The following is a 15715-nucleotide window of genomic DNA, read 5'->3' as shown; positions in this document are numbered from 1 at the left end:
GACCTGAGCGGTGGGCCATGAATACAGCGGCGTAATAGCATTGAGAAAGCGCCCCTGTATTCCCACATATTGTAGTAATTCAAACATGTAAGGCCATCCCAACCGATCGAACACCTTCTGGGCATCTAAGCTTAACAATAGTGCCGGCGTTTGTGAGCCATGAAGCACATCCACTAAATTAATTGTATGCCTTGTATTATCCCCTGCCTGTCTCGCCAAGACAAATCACACTTGATCGTTATGAATCGTTATGAATAGGAAGCAAAGGGCCAAATGATTTGCTAAGATTTTCATAAAAATTTTATAATCTGTGTTTAATAATGCTATAGGTCTGTAATTGGCTGGGGTCGTTAAATTTTTCCCCGGTTTGGGAATGACTGTGATATGTGAGTGTTGGAATTGTGGATGGGGAATTTCATCGTTCAACAAAGAAGAGTAAAATTCCAATAAGGCAGGACCGACATCTGCAATAAATTGTTTAGAATTTGTAGGGGAATCCGTCTGGTCCCGATGCTTTGTGTGTCGGTATCTCCTTAACAGCTGTACATAATTCTTCTATAGTGGTAGATGCGTTTAGAACTAGCTTGTCTTCCCTTTTTAATTTGGGGAGCTGGAGAGTTAAAAAAAAAGTCAAAGGAATCCTTATGAAAAGGGGGATGTACGTCTGGTGCTAAGCAGTTACAAAGCTTACGATAAAAAGCTACAAACACTTGAGCTATTTGTTGTGCAGAAAGTAGGGACACCATCTGCCTTAAACAGAAATTCAGGAGCAGAAGGTGTCGAGTGGGCCTTCAGTTTACTAACTAACATCCTATGAGGTTTATTAGTGTAGTGATAAAACTTCTGTTTCATCCAAAGCAGTTGCTGTACGACAGAGCTAGCCTCAAGTGTCTTAAGTTGATCCTTAAGTGGTATCACTAATTGAAGTTTAGATATAGAGGGTGCATCTATAAGTTTTTTTCCGCGTGGGCTATATGGTTCATAAGATCAGCTTTTTGGCGGAGCCTAGATTTCTTAAGACGCACGCTTTCCATCATAAAGCGACCTCTAATAAATGCTTTGTTGGCTTCCCACAATGTTGAAGAGGCTGACACAGAACCTGTATTAAGTTAAAAAGATTCACGCAGTGCTTTTGAAATGGAGGCGTTGACTTCTGCATTTTGTAAAAGTGTGTTGTTTAAATGCCAGTGGCAAGTACGAGGGTATGGTCGATCCAGAAACAGATCTAAAGCCAGAAAATAGTGATCTGACCAGGAGCTTGAAACTATATCGGAACTGACCGTCTGTTTAAGTAGGGGACATGAGAGTAAAAAATAGTATAATCTGTGTAGATGTGATGTACCAGAGAGAAGAACGAAAACTGTCTGGCACTCGGATGTTGTATTCTCCAATTATCAACATGTCCTCTAATCCACTGACGGAAGGATGCAGACTGTTTCAAAACGTGTTTCGAAGGCAGTTGGCCCCAGAGGGATCTCCCATCACGCTTAGCTGACATGGATAAATTAAAGTCCCAGCCAATGATCGTCAAAAGGTGTGATGAACTTAAAAGTGGAGAAATGGTTTCCGTAAAGAATACCGATTGATTAGCATTTGGAGCATATACAATAAAGACTGTAAGGTAGGTATCACCATATTGGCATTGGAGCAATATATATCTACCTTCCGGTTCTAACACTGAAGAAACCACCCGAATTGGGCAGCCTTTTTTAATGAGAATAGCAACACCTGCTTTAGCTGTATTGTCTAAAGCGGAGTATGCTGTAGGGAAATATCTGAGGGCAAAGTTAAACGAGCTTCCCTTTTTGAAATGTGTTTCCTGGATAAAAATAACATCAGCTTTGGACTGGCGGAATTCCCTTAGAGCTATCGTTCTCTTCCTCACTGAATTTAAGTCTTTAACATTGCAAGAGTATAATTGTAAAGACATGTAGGTGTGGTCTAAATATTAACCAAATGTATGCAGTGTATTATGACAAATAAACCATGCTGTTTCAACAGAAAATAACACAAAAAACATTGGCTAAGGAAGACGCATCCAGTGTAAAGTAGCATAACTAACAGGCATAAAACAAACAAATCAAAAGAAGACTTGTAAATACAATATAAGGCCAAAACATGGGGAAGGCCTGAGTAGCCTAGGCCATCCAGGTATCCACAGCCGTAGCTGCAGATGGATTGGGACGACATTGGGAGGGCGAAGATCATGCGGTGACTTAATTTTTCTCCTGAAATAATCAGCAATTGACAGGGTATTATCTGAAAGTGAATCTCGATGGGTTGTCAGGTTTATCCATGAAGGAATAACCAAATTGTGTGGCAGGACGTGTCAATAGACTTTAAGTCTTAGGTGGTTTCAGGTATGTTGCATAACATCATCAGGTGGCAGAAGATAACTGAGGTGCAGGAGACCTTTGAGGGATCGACAGATGGGTCTTGTTCTTGGATCTTCCTGGTGTTCACATCTTGTTAGGGGTAGTGGTTGATCTTGGCTTAGGCAGAGGTAATGCTAGAGCTTTATCAGGGAGAGGAGGTAGGCCTAATTTACGTAGGAACGCCTCTCCTTCTTGAAGGTCTCTGATTGTGTGTTGAGCACCATCTTTAGTTACCGTCAATCTGAACGGAAAACCCCATCTGTAGATAGTGCAATGCTTCTGTAGGTGGATGAAGTGTATGCCTCTTAGACAAGGTGATGGGGGACAAATCACTGTAGATTTGGATTTTTTCCCCTCTGAAATCAACGGAAGCAGCATTACACGTGGAGTTCAGCAAAGGCTCTTTGATGTCATAATAGTGGAACCGGACGATAATGTCTCTTGGTCTTATGCCCAGTGGTGGTTTTGGAGCGAGAGAACGATGAGCCCTGTCCATTCGTCAATCTATATCCAGTACCGCCAGGGCCAATGCAGTAAACAGACCTCGCAGATAATCCTGTAGGTTGGCGTCCCCTATAGATTCTGAGACTCCACGTATTTGGAGGTTCTGTCTCCGCTCCCTATTCTCCAAGTCTTCCTGTAGGGATTGTAACGGGACATCTGTTGTTTTAAAGCGTGGTTATCTTCTTCTAGCACATGTACATACTGTACCAGATCATCAAATTTGGTTTCTAAATGATCTGCGCGCTCTTCCACCAGTGCTATCTCCCCTCTAAGTTCCTGCGCTATTTTCCCCACTGCTAATGATATAGTATGTGTCAGATTCTGCAACAAATTGTGTAACTTATCGTCCAGAACATCAGCTGTGAGATATGGAACAGGGGAAAGAGGAGAGGGAGCAGATTGGTGTATTACCTCCGCTGTACGACCCGACCGATCATCCGGTTCCATCCTCAGGGCTGCAGAATCACTTGAGGCCGGGGATGCGGTCCACGACACATACCTCCTCCATGTGGGTAGGCTGCGGCTGCTTAGTGGGTGACGGAGGGAATTTCTGCCTTCCACTTTTACCCATCAGGATCTGCGGGTGTCGCTGAGCCTGTACCTGATGCTCCCCTGCTGGGAAAAGCTGTCGGTTGCTGCAGAGGAGCCAGAGGAGAGTGTGATGTATTAGAGCCAGCTCAAAGCGCGTCAGCCATCATCCCCCTCCATGCATGCACCCCCCATAAATCCTCCTCTTAAACACCATGAACAGTATTTCTTCTGACAAGATGTTTACTGGTCAAAACATTTGTTACAAGGCCTACTAGAAGAGAATAGCTGGCAGTAATCCATTAGGGGACATTTGGATTAACTTTACAAGCTTTACAAGGTTACAAGCTTCCTGAAACCCATTTTTTAAACCCAGGATACCCTTTCCACATCCAGGGAGTGTCATAGGGTGAAGCTCCAATCCCAAAGACAAGCCTCAACAGCATGCAGATATCACAGACACAGGGTGGATTTTTGGCCTTCTCCAGCTGTGTCCAAAGAGTCCAATTCCTTTAGTTTTACTTCCATCCTTTGCAGACCACATCTTAAACAGTTTTCCATCAACTAAAGGATCACTCTTCTAAAGCTAGGTATAAAATGTGAGGTTTTTTTTTTTGTTCAGTCTGTTTAGAAAAAGAAACACCCAGCTGTCACACTTACACCTAAATCAGGTGGTCAGACACTTTAGCTGGCTTCTGTGTTCTTCAGCTGTAGCAACCCCCTTTCCCATATGGCAAGCAGGTCTACCAGTACTCAGTTGCCCAGAGGTCTTAAACACAATGTACACTATAATATAGTGCCTGGCTACCATGGCGGGGCAGGCACAAACTGAGCACAGTAAACAGGTACTCGTGATTAGCAGAGAGGCAGAGTGGTTCAATGATAGTCTAGGTACAAGGCAGACAAGGTTCAGAATAATCAGGGTCAAATCTGCAGCCAAAAGGCAGGCAGAGTTCAATCCAATATCTGATCTGAGGTTCTCAACGAAAGAATGCAAACTAGCAGGAACAGGACAGACAAACGGAGAGCTTGGAGCACTTGTTACAAAGGCAATATCACAAGCATGAGACTGCAGGCTTGACTGGCTTAAACCACGTTTGGTCTCCACCTAGAGACTGGCTACTTCAATCACCTTGCAGGTGGACAAACAGACAGGAAGAATGTATCACAACCAAAACCAAGATGCTGGAATGAGACCAGCAGCTGCGATGGAGCAGGAGCGATACACACTCCTGACACCAGCATATATACATGTTTGAAAAGTGATCCCTTAAAAAACTCACAGATCCCACATCCACACAATTTGGATTCAGGGATCTCCCCACTCAACTATGAATTCTAACAGCAGGGGCTTCTCCCTGTCAAAATATACTGCTCAGTGCTGCAGCCATTAGCTGCAGTAAACAATTGCTGTTTTTTCTGCAGGACCATTTGACAGAAGCTGGTCGGACAACCAGCTTCTGTTGAACAGAGAGGGCTACACATGTGTCGAAATTTGGCTGGTTCTTGCTGAGCTGGATGAATTTTGATGCGTTTATACCCAGCTCAATACATTTAAACCCAAGTTAATGGGGTCTGTATTCAGCAGACTATCTCAGCAAAGTACCTAGTTTACATCTGTCAATGAAGGTGAAGTACAAAGGTTGGCATTGCTGGCCTCCTTCTGAAAATGATAATGGTTAGACTTTGGTAGTGCCATGCTGACCACACACTGTGTCATGATTGTAAACAAAGGACACCTAATGGTTTGATAGTTTCTGAATAATTAAGACCCCCCACATGCAACCATATTTACCCTTTGAGTAAAATCACTCGTCTTAATATCACTGCCCTCACACGAGCCATGTCCTGCAATAAAAATATTAATGCTACTAAAAATTTGCACTGTAGCACATAATCCTAATTAAAACTATGGCTTAGTATATAAAACAATTAAAAAGTTTAAATGATGGCGTGTACGGAAATAAATAGCAAAGAGCTTAGTAAAGAACAAACAAATTAGTAAATGATAAAGACGTGGATAGTGTTTAAGTTTCTTGTAAATGTGTTGTGACCAGCCGGTGTAGGAATGTGTTCCAATTCCACCTCTACTTGCAGTGTATATATAGAAAGGTGCCATCATACACTATTCAAACAACCAACAAAATATCTTCTGAATTTTCCTAGAAGGAAACCAAACTTAAAAGCAGACATGTCTGGAATCAAAGGTAAATGTGGTGCCCAAAAGATCCAATGCCAAGATCCTTGCAACCCTTGCCAAAAAGTAGTAGTCTGCAAAGATCCATGCAACCCTTGCCAAAATGTAGTAGTCTGCAAGGATCCATGCCAAGACCGTAAGTATTATCTTTATTTACTACATAGTTTTTGTAATGCATAGGTATTTATGTAAGTTATAAGATAATGTTTCAGTAACTGTAGTTTAGCTTTAGCTGAACTTTATATTTTTTTAAGCAAAATGTTTTATCTCCAGGAAAAAAATATTGCTTAGAAAATATTTTGTATGTTTGGTTACATACAGTACCTTAGAATATCATAGCATCTAAAATTAAGCTGGAAGAGGAATTAGATTGCAGAGGTCTGATATGAAATATGCATATGACCTGGTGAGCAGAATTCATTTTATTATATTAGTAGGGACTACAGTAGGCCTCAAGCCTGGGAAAATAAGGTCATGTTTTATGACTTCACCTACTGTGGAGTCCTTCCTGTCCCTAAAATTCAAAAATGTTAGTTGTAAAAAAAAAAATCATGCCCCTCCTCTCCTCACTAAGTGGTATTGATAAGACCAGGTCTAGTCCTTCTGCGCTTCGGAATAGAAAATTATCCTACTTTGTCTCAAACGGTAGTTTCCCATATTCTTTATACCTCAAGGCTAACACTCAGAATTGGCGTGTGGCATCAGCCCATGTAAATTCAGCGATCAGTAGAATCAACACGCAATGTCAATATGAAAAAATGTTGGCCTACAAAGAGCAGAAGATACAAAAATTTCTAAGAGAATGGTCACCCTGGCTATGCCACCCTAGGGCTTCAGAAAGTACCTGATACGTTTAATAGTGATGATTTTGGGATATGTTTTATTGCTCTATTAATAACTATTCTGATTATCTATGCTCCTACAAGGGGCAGAGCACATTGTAAAGAGACCTCATCTACGGACTAAAGGCTGTAGTTTCTAACAATTGGTTTATTGATTGTTCTCCTATGAGCTAAGGGACTAAAATTAAAAAAAAAAACAGAATCATGTCATGGAGGTGGTAATAGCCCTCAGAAACATATGACCTCTAGGTGCGGTAGATTTGTACATCACGGGTTAAGCATAAATTAGGCAGGATTACTACAGGTGTAATATTTTGCTGATAGCATTAAATGTTCATTGGTTGATTTTACCTGTTGCTTGCTGATGTTCTTTAATATGTTTGTCTTTCTTCAGCATGTAAACCTCGTCATCGTCATCAAGGCACCGTCTATGTTCGCCAACAAGGTAAAGAGGAGTAACAGAATATTGTTTTGGGTTTTTCGGATAATAGATGAATATCATATACTTTACAAATAAGACAATCCTCTTATCATGGAGAAAGGTGTTTCTTAACTCTGGTGTTCACAGATCACAAACAGTGCACATTTCAGGTGTTCTTTTTATACAGGAGGCTTATACATCTGCTTATGATTTTATTCGATAATGGGGAAAAAAATAATCAAAGAATTAAGTACTACTGTTTATCACTGTTTTTGTCCAACAGAACACTAAAAGTGATAATTATAGCTGTTTGGCCTTATTTGTGCTTTAAAAAGTATTTTACCCTACCAACACCTACATAAACAGCCCGCCATTTCATCTCATGGCAGAAATGAAAAGTCCTTCACATTCTCCACATGTATGTAGCAATGCTGCAACTTTATTGTACTTGTCACAACACAGTGGACAAAAATAGTGGAGTTTTACATCACCATAGCTCTGGCACATTAATGCAACATGGAGTGAAACATGATTACAAATTGATTAAAAATAAAGTGGTTGGTACTCCTTGCCAAGAGGACTCTAATCTGAATTGTTTTGTGAACCCCTACTCTAGCACATTGTAAACTATATGCATTTACTAATCACATATATCCTGCTTATACACTCTTCATCTGCAGTCTGTTATCACAGCCATAGGTCTCAGACTAAATGATCAGGAACCAATTTCATTTTTCCATCATGTGATCTCTCTCTCTCTTTCTTTCTCTCTCTCTTTCTCTCCCCCCTCTCTCTCTTTCTTTATCTCTCTCTTTCTGTTTCTTTCTCTCTCCCTCTTTCTCTTTTTTTTTCTCTCTCTCTCTTTATTTCTCTCTCTCTCTCTCTCTCTCGTTCTTTCTTTCTTTCTCTCTTTCTCTCTCTCTTTCTATCTCTCCCCTTCTCTCTCTCCCCCTCTCTCTCTTTCTCTCTTTCTCTCTCCCACCGCCCCCACTCTTTCTTTCTCTCTTTCTCTTTCTATCTCTCCTTCTCCCCCCCCCCCTCTCTCTCTCATTAGATAAAATTATAGTTTGTAAAAAAATACATTTAAAAAGTTTGATTAAAAACTGCTATGGAAAATATCCAAATATATATATTTTTAAAACTTATAATAAATACAGAGGAAAGTATTTATTAAAACAGTACATGTGCCAGGTCCTTAATTAAACAATGTAAAACTATTTAGGCAAATGAGTCATTAATGTCAAGAGAACAACACATACTGATGCTGCTAATTTTGTTCTGAGCAGTTAGGCTTCAATGTCCTCTGGTCATGGAGGGGTTACGATGTGGTATATAACTAATAAATGATTTCTTTTTTTTTCTTGGTAGATCCATGCAATCCATGCAACCCTTGTGTTGTCCCCTGCTGTCCTGATCCTTGTAATCCTTGCCAGAGCCAAGGACATTTCTGCTGTGATAAATGAAGACATCATGTTTGTGCCTATAATCTGAATTACTCATTTACTTCTCTGCAAAATAAACCGTACTCATCTCATTGTACGCTGTTAAATCCTGCATCTTTCTGTCACTGGTATAATTGACCCTGCTCAATAAAAATTTTAGCAACTGATATGTTTTTGCATTTCATCACTTGTTCTATACCTAGTAAAGTGTCTGTCTTATGAAAATAATAGGAAGTTAAAAAAAAAATTAAATATTTTAACATTTATTTAGAGATTAATGACAACATTATTATATTTTATATACAGCATCAGCATTGTAAAATATAAAATGCTATTTATTTTCCTGATTTTATAATGGTGACATTTAAATATATTTTCAGGGCAGTAATAGATTTTCATTTGATAATAATTAACATTTGTTTTCAATTCACTCCAAAATAACTTCCCCCAGAACTTGTTAACTTTCAGATATTTGTGTCTAATTAACATTTAGTTAACATCCAAAAGTTAACAAGCCTAGTCATAACATTTTCCACAGGTAAAACACACATTAAAAAAAAAACTTTCCCATTTGATAACAAAATAAAAATAAATAAATGGCGGACTTTACTGGTGCCAGGGAACACACCATTTGTCTGAATAAAATCAGTGTTTTATTGCATTTCATAAAAAAAACAGACTAAGAAAAGTAATTAAAAACAGTCTTTGGTCATCTCTCAGTTTTACAGATCATCTCTTCAGTACAGAACACTCTTCAATTTCAAAAATCCAATGTATTTTGCATGTGTGCTTCCTAACTATAAAAACACAAATTAGGATGTATCCTTAGATATATAATTGTACATAGTTTTTACAACAAATAAACACATTAAAAAAAAGTAATACCTAAAACATTTTTTCGTTTTAAGTATTACTTTTCGAATGTGTTTATTTGTTGAAAAAACTATGTAAAAGCATTTTCATATCAGATATGGCATTACATTGCCATTGGAAAGCCAAACAGGAGAAAGGGACAAAAAAGTAAAGAATATTTTAGATGTGAGACTGCATGCCCTGCGTGTCACTTTTTCTATTAACCGCTTTTCCGCAGGCCTATATACTGCCACAGGGTGGCAGGGATGTGCAAAATCACATATATATACTTTAGTTTGCATTTCCGGGAGGGGGCGCTCGTGAGCCGTGCGCGATCCCTACCCACGCTGTTATTTGCTGTCAATTACCGGATCCCGGAAGGTGATTACTCACCTGGTGATCATCGAGCATTACCAACGGAAGGAGAGGACTGTATGTAAACAATACAGTTCTCTCCCCTGTCAGCTCCTGCACACTGCATAGCACAGCCATACTAAGCAGTGTGCTTACAGTTGAAAGAGCACACAGAACACCCTTTGATCGCCCCACATATTAACCCCTTCTTGCCCAGTGCAATTAGTACAGTGTCAGTGCTTTTTATTACTGTGTTAGTGTCACTGGGGATGTCAGTGACACTAAGTCAGTTCCCCCCAGTATCAGAATGCCCACTGCAGTCCCAAAGTCCCGCTACAAGTCGCTGATCGCCGCCATTACTAGTACAAAAAATCCCAGTAAATATACCACCATAACTTTCATGTAAACCAATTAATTTACACGTATTGGGATTTTTTTTTAAGAAAGACTTTTTTTTAGCAGAATGCATTTTGACCTAAATTTATGACGAAATTTGATTTTTTAAAAAAAAATTTTACTAGCGAAAAGTCAAAACTATTTTTTTCTGAAAACTGTCGGTCTTCTTCTATTTTTTTTTTTATAGCGAAAAAAATTAAAAACGCACAAGCGATCAAATACCACCAAAAGAGCTCTATTAGTGGGAAAAAAGGACGTTTGGGTGCAGTGTTGCATGACAGCGCAATTGTCAGTTAAAGTAACACAGCGTCATAACTCAAAAAATGGCCTGTTCAGGATGAGGGGGGGGGGAAGGGGGGTAAATCCTCTGGAGAGCAAGTGGTTAGCATCTATGCAAAAAAAAAATACAGCCCTCTTTCTTCTTGGTGCCTTGTTTTCTAGACCTGTTCTTGGGGTTATTTGGGAAGCTGATTCAGAAAATTGTTTCTTAGATGTGGTTGAATTTATACAATTTTGTAGTCAGCTTTTGAAAAGATCTTGCTGATCAACTTATTCTCCTGATACCCAGTTTGTATTTTTGCAAGATACAGTATAGTGAGAGCGTTTACATACTTCCAACTGTAATTTTACATTGGAAACATTAGATTCTAAGTTGTAAAAGATATTAACTGTTATGGCTACTTTTTATGTGTTTCTTTATGCTAGAAGGAGATTAACCACTTGCCCTCCAGAGGATTTACCCCCTTCCTGACCAGACCTTTTTTTGCTATTCAGCACTGTGTTACTTTAACTCACAATTGCATAGTAGTGGAATGCTGCACCCAAATAAAATGTATGTCATTTTTTTCCCACAAATGGAGCTTTCTTTCGGTGGTGTTTGATCGCCTGTGCGGTTTTTTGTTGTTTGCACTATAAACAAAAAAAGGCCGACACTTTTGAAAAAAAAAAAACAATATTTTTGACTTTTTGCTATAAAACATATCCAGTAAACAAAATGAAAAATCAAATTTCATCATAAATTTAGGCCAAAATGTATTCTGCTACATGTCTTTGCTAAAAAAAATCCCAATACGTGTAAATTAATTGGTTTAAAGTTATAGCATCCACAAATAGCAGTATATATTGGTATTTTTTTTTTCATACTAGTAATGTTGGCGATCAGCGACTTATAGCGGGACTGTGGCAGGCATTCTGACACCATCCCCAGTGACACTAATACAGTGATCAGTGCTAATCCACTGTACTAATGGCACTGGGCAGGAAGGGGTTAACATCTGGGGCGATCAAAGGGTTAACTGTGTGCTGTGCTTTACTGTGTAAGTACGCTGCTTTTTATTGCTCTGCTATGGCTGTAGGGCGGTCGGGAAGAGGTTAAATAAAACACTATATGGCATTCATGCTGTATCAAAAACTAGAACTATTATGGTGCCATTTTTGGAGTCAGCTGGTCAAATATATTCAGGAACAGGTCTAACATTCCAGGCACCAAAATGTGTATTGGCTGTGTAATCAATTATATCCTGTTGTGTTTTGGCTTGCTTAGAAAGTACAAGGAAACAGTCAAAAAGCATTTTTGATCGAACTAGTCTGGTGCAGCTGGCTGGATGTTCCAGGCCTAGCTTCTTCACAACTAGTCGTGGGTAGGATTCTACAACTCTAAGGGATATACGTTAGGGTTATTTGTCTTATCCTCCTAATGGAATATTTCTCTTGATGATTATTATATTTTTTGGTAACAGTAAGACGGTGTCATGATTGTAAACAAAGGACACCTAATGGTTTGATAGTTTCTGAATAATTAAGACCCCCCACATGCAACCATGTTTACCCTTTGAGTAAAATCACTCGTCTTAATATCACCGCTCTCACAAGAGCCATGTCCTGCAATAAAAATATTAATGCTACTAAAAATTTTCAATTTGCACTGTAGCACATAATCCTAATTAAAACTATGGCTTAGTATATAAAACAATTAAAAAGTTTAAATGATGGCGTGTAGGGAAATAAATAGCAAAGAGCTTAGTAAAGAACAAACAAATTAGTAAATGATAAAGACGTGGATAGTGTTTAAGTTTCTTGTAAATGTGTTGTGACCAGCCGGTGTAGGAATGTGTTCCAATTCCACCTCTACTTGCAGTATATATAGAAAGGTGCCATCATACACTATTCAAACAACCAACAAAATATCTTCTGAATTTTCCAAGAAGGAAACCAAACTTAAAAGCAGACATGTCTGGAATCAAAGGTAGATGTGGTGTCCAGAAAATCCAATGCCAAGATCCTTGCAACCCTTGCCAAAAAGTAGTAGTCTGCAAAGATCCATGCAACCCTTGCCAAAATGTAGTAGTCTGCAAGGATCCATGCCAAGACCGTAAGTATTATCTTTATTTACTACATAGTTTTTGTAATGCATAGGTATTTATGTAAGTTATAAGATAATGTTTCAGTAACTGTAGTTTAGCTTTAGCTGAACTTTATATTTTTTTTAAGCAAAATGTTTTATCTCCAGGAAAAAAATATTGCTTAGAAAATATTTTGTATGTTTGGTTACATACAGTACCTTAGAATATCATAGCATCTAAAATTAAGCTGGAAGAGGAATTAGATTTCAGAGGTCTGATATGAAATATGCATATGACCTGGTGAGCAGAATTCATTTTATTATGTTAGTAGGGACTACAGTAGGCCTCAACCCTGGGAAAATAAGGTCATGTTTTATGACTTCACCTACTGTGGAGTCCTTCCTGTCCCTAAAATTCAAAAATGTTAGTTGTACAAAACAAAATCATGCCCCTCCTCTCCTCACTAAGTGGTATTGATAAGACCAGGTCTAGCCCTTCTGAGCCTTGGAATAGAAAATTATCCTACTTTGTCTCAAACGGTAGTTTCCCATATTCTTTATACCTCAAGGCTAACACTCAGAATTGGCGTGTGGCATCAGCCCATGTAAATTCAGTGATCAGTAGAATCAACACGCAATGTCAATATGAAAAAATGTTGGCCTACAAGGAGCAGAAGATACAAAAATTTCTAAGAGAATGGTCACCCTGGCTATGCCACCCTAGGGCTTCAGAAAGTACCTGATACGTTTAATAGTGATGATTTTGGGATAAGTTTTATTGCTCTATTAATACCTATTCTGATTATCTATGCTCCTACAAGGGGCAGAGCACATTGTAAAGAGATCTCATTTACGGACTAAAGGCTGTAGTTTCTTACAATTGGTTTATTGATTGTTGTCCTATGAGCTAAGGGACTAAAGTTTAAAAAAAAAACAGAATCATGTCATGGAGGTGGTAATACCCCTCAGAAACATATGACCTCTAGGTGCGGTAGATTTGTACATCACGGGTTAAGCATAAATTAGGCAGGATTACTACAGGTGTAATATTTTGCTAATAGCATTAAATGTTCATTGGTTGATTTTACCTGTTGCTTGCTGATGTTCTTTAATATGTTTGTCTTTCTTCAGCATGTAAACCTCGTCATCGTCACCAAGGCACCGTCTATGTTCGCCAACAAGGTAAAGAGGAGTAACAGAATATTGTTTTGGGTATTTAGGATAATGGATGAATATCATATACTTTACAAATAAGACAATCCTCTTATCATGGAGAAGGGTGATTCTTAACTCTGGTGTTCACAGATCACAAACAGTGCACATTTCAGGTGTTCTTTTTATACAGGAGGCTTATACATCTGCTTATGATTTTACTCGATAATGGGGAAAAAAATAATCAAAGAATTAAGTACTACTGTTTATCACTGTTTTTGTCCAACAGAACACCAAAAGTGATAATTATAGCCGTTTGGCCTTATTTGTGCTTTAAAAAGTATTTTACCCTACCAACACCTACATAAACAGCCCGCCATTTCATCTGATGGCAGAAATGAAAAGTCCTTCACATTCTCCGCATGTATGTAGCAATGCTGCAACTTTATTGTACTTGTCACAACACAGTGGACAAAAATAGTGGAGTTTTACATCACCATAGCTCTGGCACATTAATGCAACATGGAGTGAAACATGATTACAAATTGATTAAAAATAAAGTGGTTGGTACTCCTTGCCAAGAGGACTCTAATATGAATTGTTTTGTGAGCCCCTACTCTAGCACATTGTAAACTATATGCATTTACTAATCGCATATATCCTGCTTATACACTCTTCATCTGCAGTCTGTTATCACAGCCATAGGTCTCAGACTAAATGATCAGGAACCAGTTTCATTTTTCCATCATGTGATCTCTCTCTCTCTTTCTTTCTCTCTCTCTCTTTCTCTCCTCTCTCTCTCCCCCCCTCTTTCCCCACTCCCCCCTCTTTCTTTCTCTCTCTCCCCTTCTCTCTCCTTCTCTCTCCTCCTCTCCCCTTCTCTTTCTCTCTCTCTCTCTCTGCTCCCCCTCTCTTTCTTTCTTTCTTTCTTTCTTTCTTTCTTTCTTTCTTTCTTTCTTTCTTTCTTGTTTCTCTCTCTCTCCTTTCTCTTTCTTTCTCTCTCTCTTTCTCTTTATTTCTCTCTCTCTTTCTTTCTAGACTAAATGATCAGGAACCAATTTCATTTTTCCATCATGTGATCTCTCTTTCTCTCTCTCTCTCCCCTCTCTCTCCCTCCGCCCCCCCTCTCTCCTCCTGTCTCTCTCTCTCTTTCTCTCCCACTGCCCCCCCTCTCTCTTTCTCTCTCTCTCCTCCTATCTCCTCCCTCTCTCCTTCTCTCCCCCCCCCATCTCTCTGCTCCCCCTCTTTCTTTCTCTCTCTCTTTCTCTTTTATATCTCTCTCCTTCTCTCCCCTTCTCTCCCCCCCCCCTTTTCTCTCCTCCCATCTCTCTCTTTCTCTCTCTCCCATCACTCTCCCTCTCTCTCTCTCTCTCTCTCTCTCCTTCTCTCTCTCTCTATTTCTCTCTCTCTCTCTCTCTCTCTCTCTCTCTCTCTCTCTCGCTTGTGTTCGATAAAATTATAGTTTGTAAAAAAAATACATTTAAAAAGTTTGATTAAAAACTGCTATGGAAAATATCCAAATATATATATTTTTAAAACTTATAATATATACAGAGGAAAGTATTTATTAAAACAGTACATGTGCCAGGTCCTTAATTAAACAATGTAAAACTATTTAGGCAAATGAGTCATTAATGTCAAGAGAACAACACATACTGATGCTGCTAATTTTGTTCTGAGCAGTTAGGCTTCAATGTCCTCTGGTCATGGAGGGGTTACAATGTGGTATATAACTAATAAATGATTTCTTTTTTTTTCTTGGTAGATCCATGCAATCCATGCAACCCTTGTGTTGTCCCCTGCTGTCCTGATCCTTGTAATCCTTGCCAGAGCCAAGGACATTTCTGCTGTGATAAATGAAGACATCATGTTTGTGCCTATAATCTGAATTACTCATTTACTTCTCTGCAAAATAAACCGTACTCATCTCATTGTACGCTGTTAAATCCTGCATCTTTCTGTCACTGGTATAATTGACCCTGCTGAATAAAAATTTTAGCAACTATGTTTTTGCATTTCATCACTTGTTCTATACCTAGTAAAGTGTCTGTCTTATGAAAAATAATAGGAAGTTAAAAACAAAATTAAATATTTTAACATTTATTTCGAGATTAATGACAACATTATTATATTTTATATACAGCATCAGCATTTTAAAATATGAAATGCTATTTATTTTCCTGATTTTATCATGGTGACATTTAAATATATTTTCAGGGCAGTAATAGATTTTCATTTGACAATAATTAGCATTTGTTTTCAATTCACTCCAAAATAACTTCCCCCAGAACTTGTTAACTTTCAGATATTT

The 15715-nt window shown here is 38.6% G+C and overlaps 2 long non-coding RNA genes across 2 annotated transcripts; both read left to right on the top strand.

Moving 5' to 3' along the window:
• The first annotated feature begins 5562 nt into the window (after nt 1–5562).
• Nucleotides 5563–8476, top strand: LOC149462731 (uncharacterized). The gene is made up of 3 exons (XR_016312616.1): nt 5563–5740; nt 6841–6891; nt 8236–8476. It is a non-coding gene; the product is annotated as an uncharacterized LOC149462731 (long non-coding RNA).
• A 3623-nt stretch (nt 8477–12099) lies between these two features.
• On the top strand, nt 12100–15409 carry LOC149462730 (uncharacterized). Its single transcript, XR_016312615.1, has 3 exons — nt 12100–12282; nt 13384–13434; nt 15170–15409. It is a non-coding gene; the product is annotated as an uncharacterized LOC149462730 (long non-coding RNA).
• Nucleotides 15410–15715: the final 306 nt, after the last annotated feature.

The sequence above is a fragment of the Staurois parvus genome, unplaced genomic scaffold (assembly GCF_062004578.1).
Source record: "Staurois parvus isolate SC_StPar_1 unplaced genomic scaffold, SC_StPar_1.0 ptg000170l, whole genome shotgun sequence".
NCBI classification, from domain to species: Eukaryota; Metazoa; Chordata; class Amphibia; order Anura; family Ranidae; genus Staurois; species Staurois parvus.
This window is presented reverse-complemented; position numbering and strand designations above follow the sequence as displayed.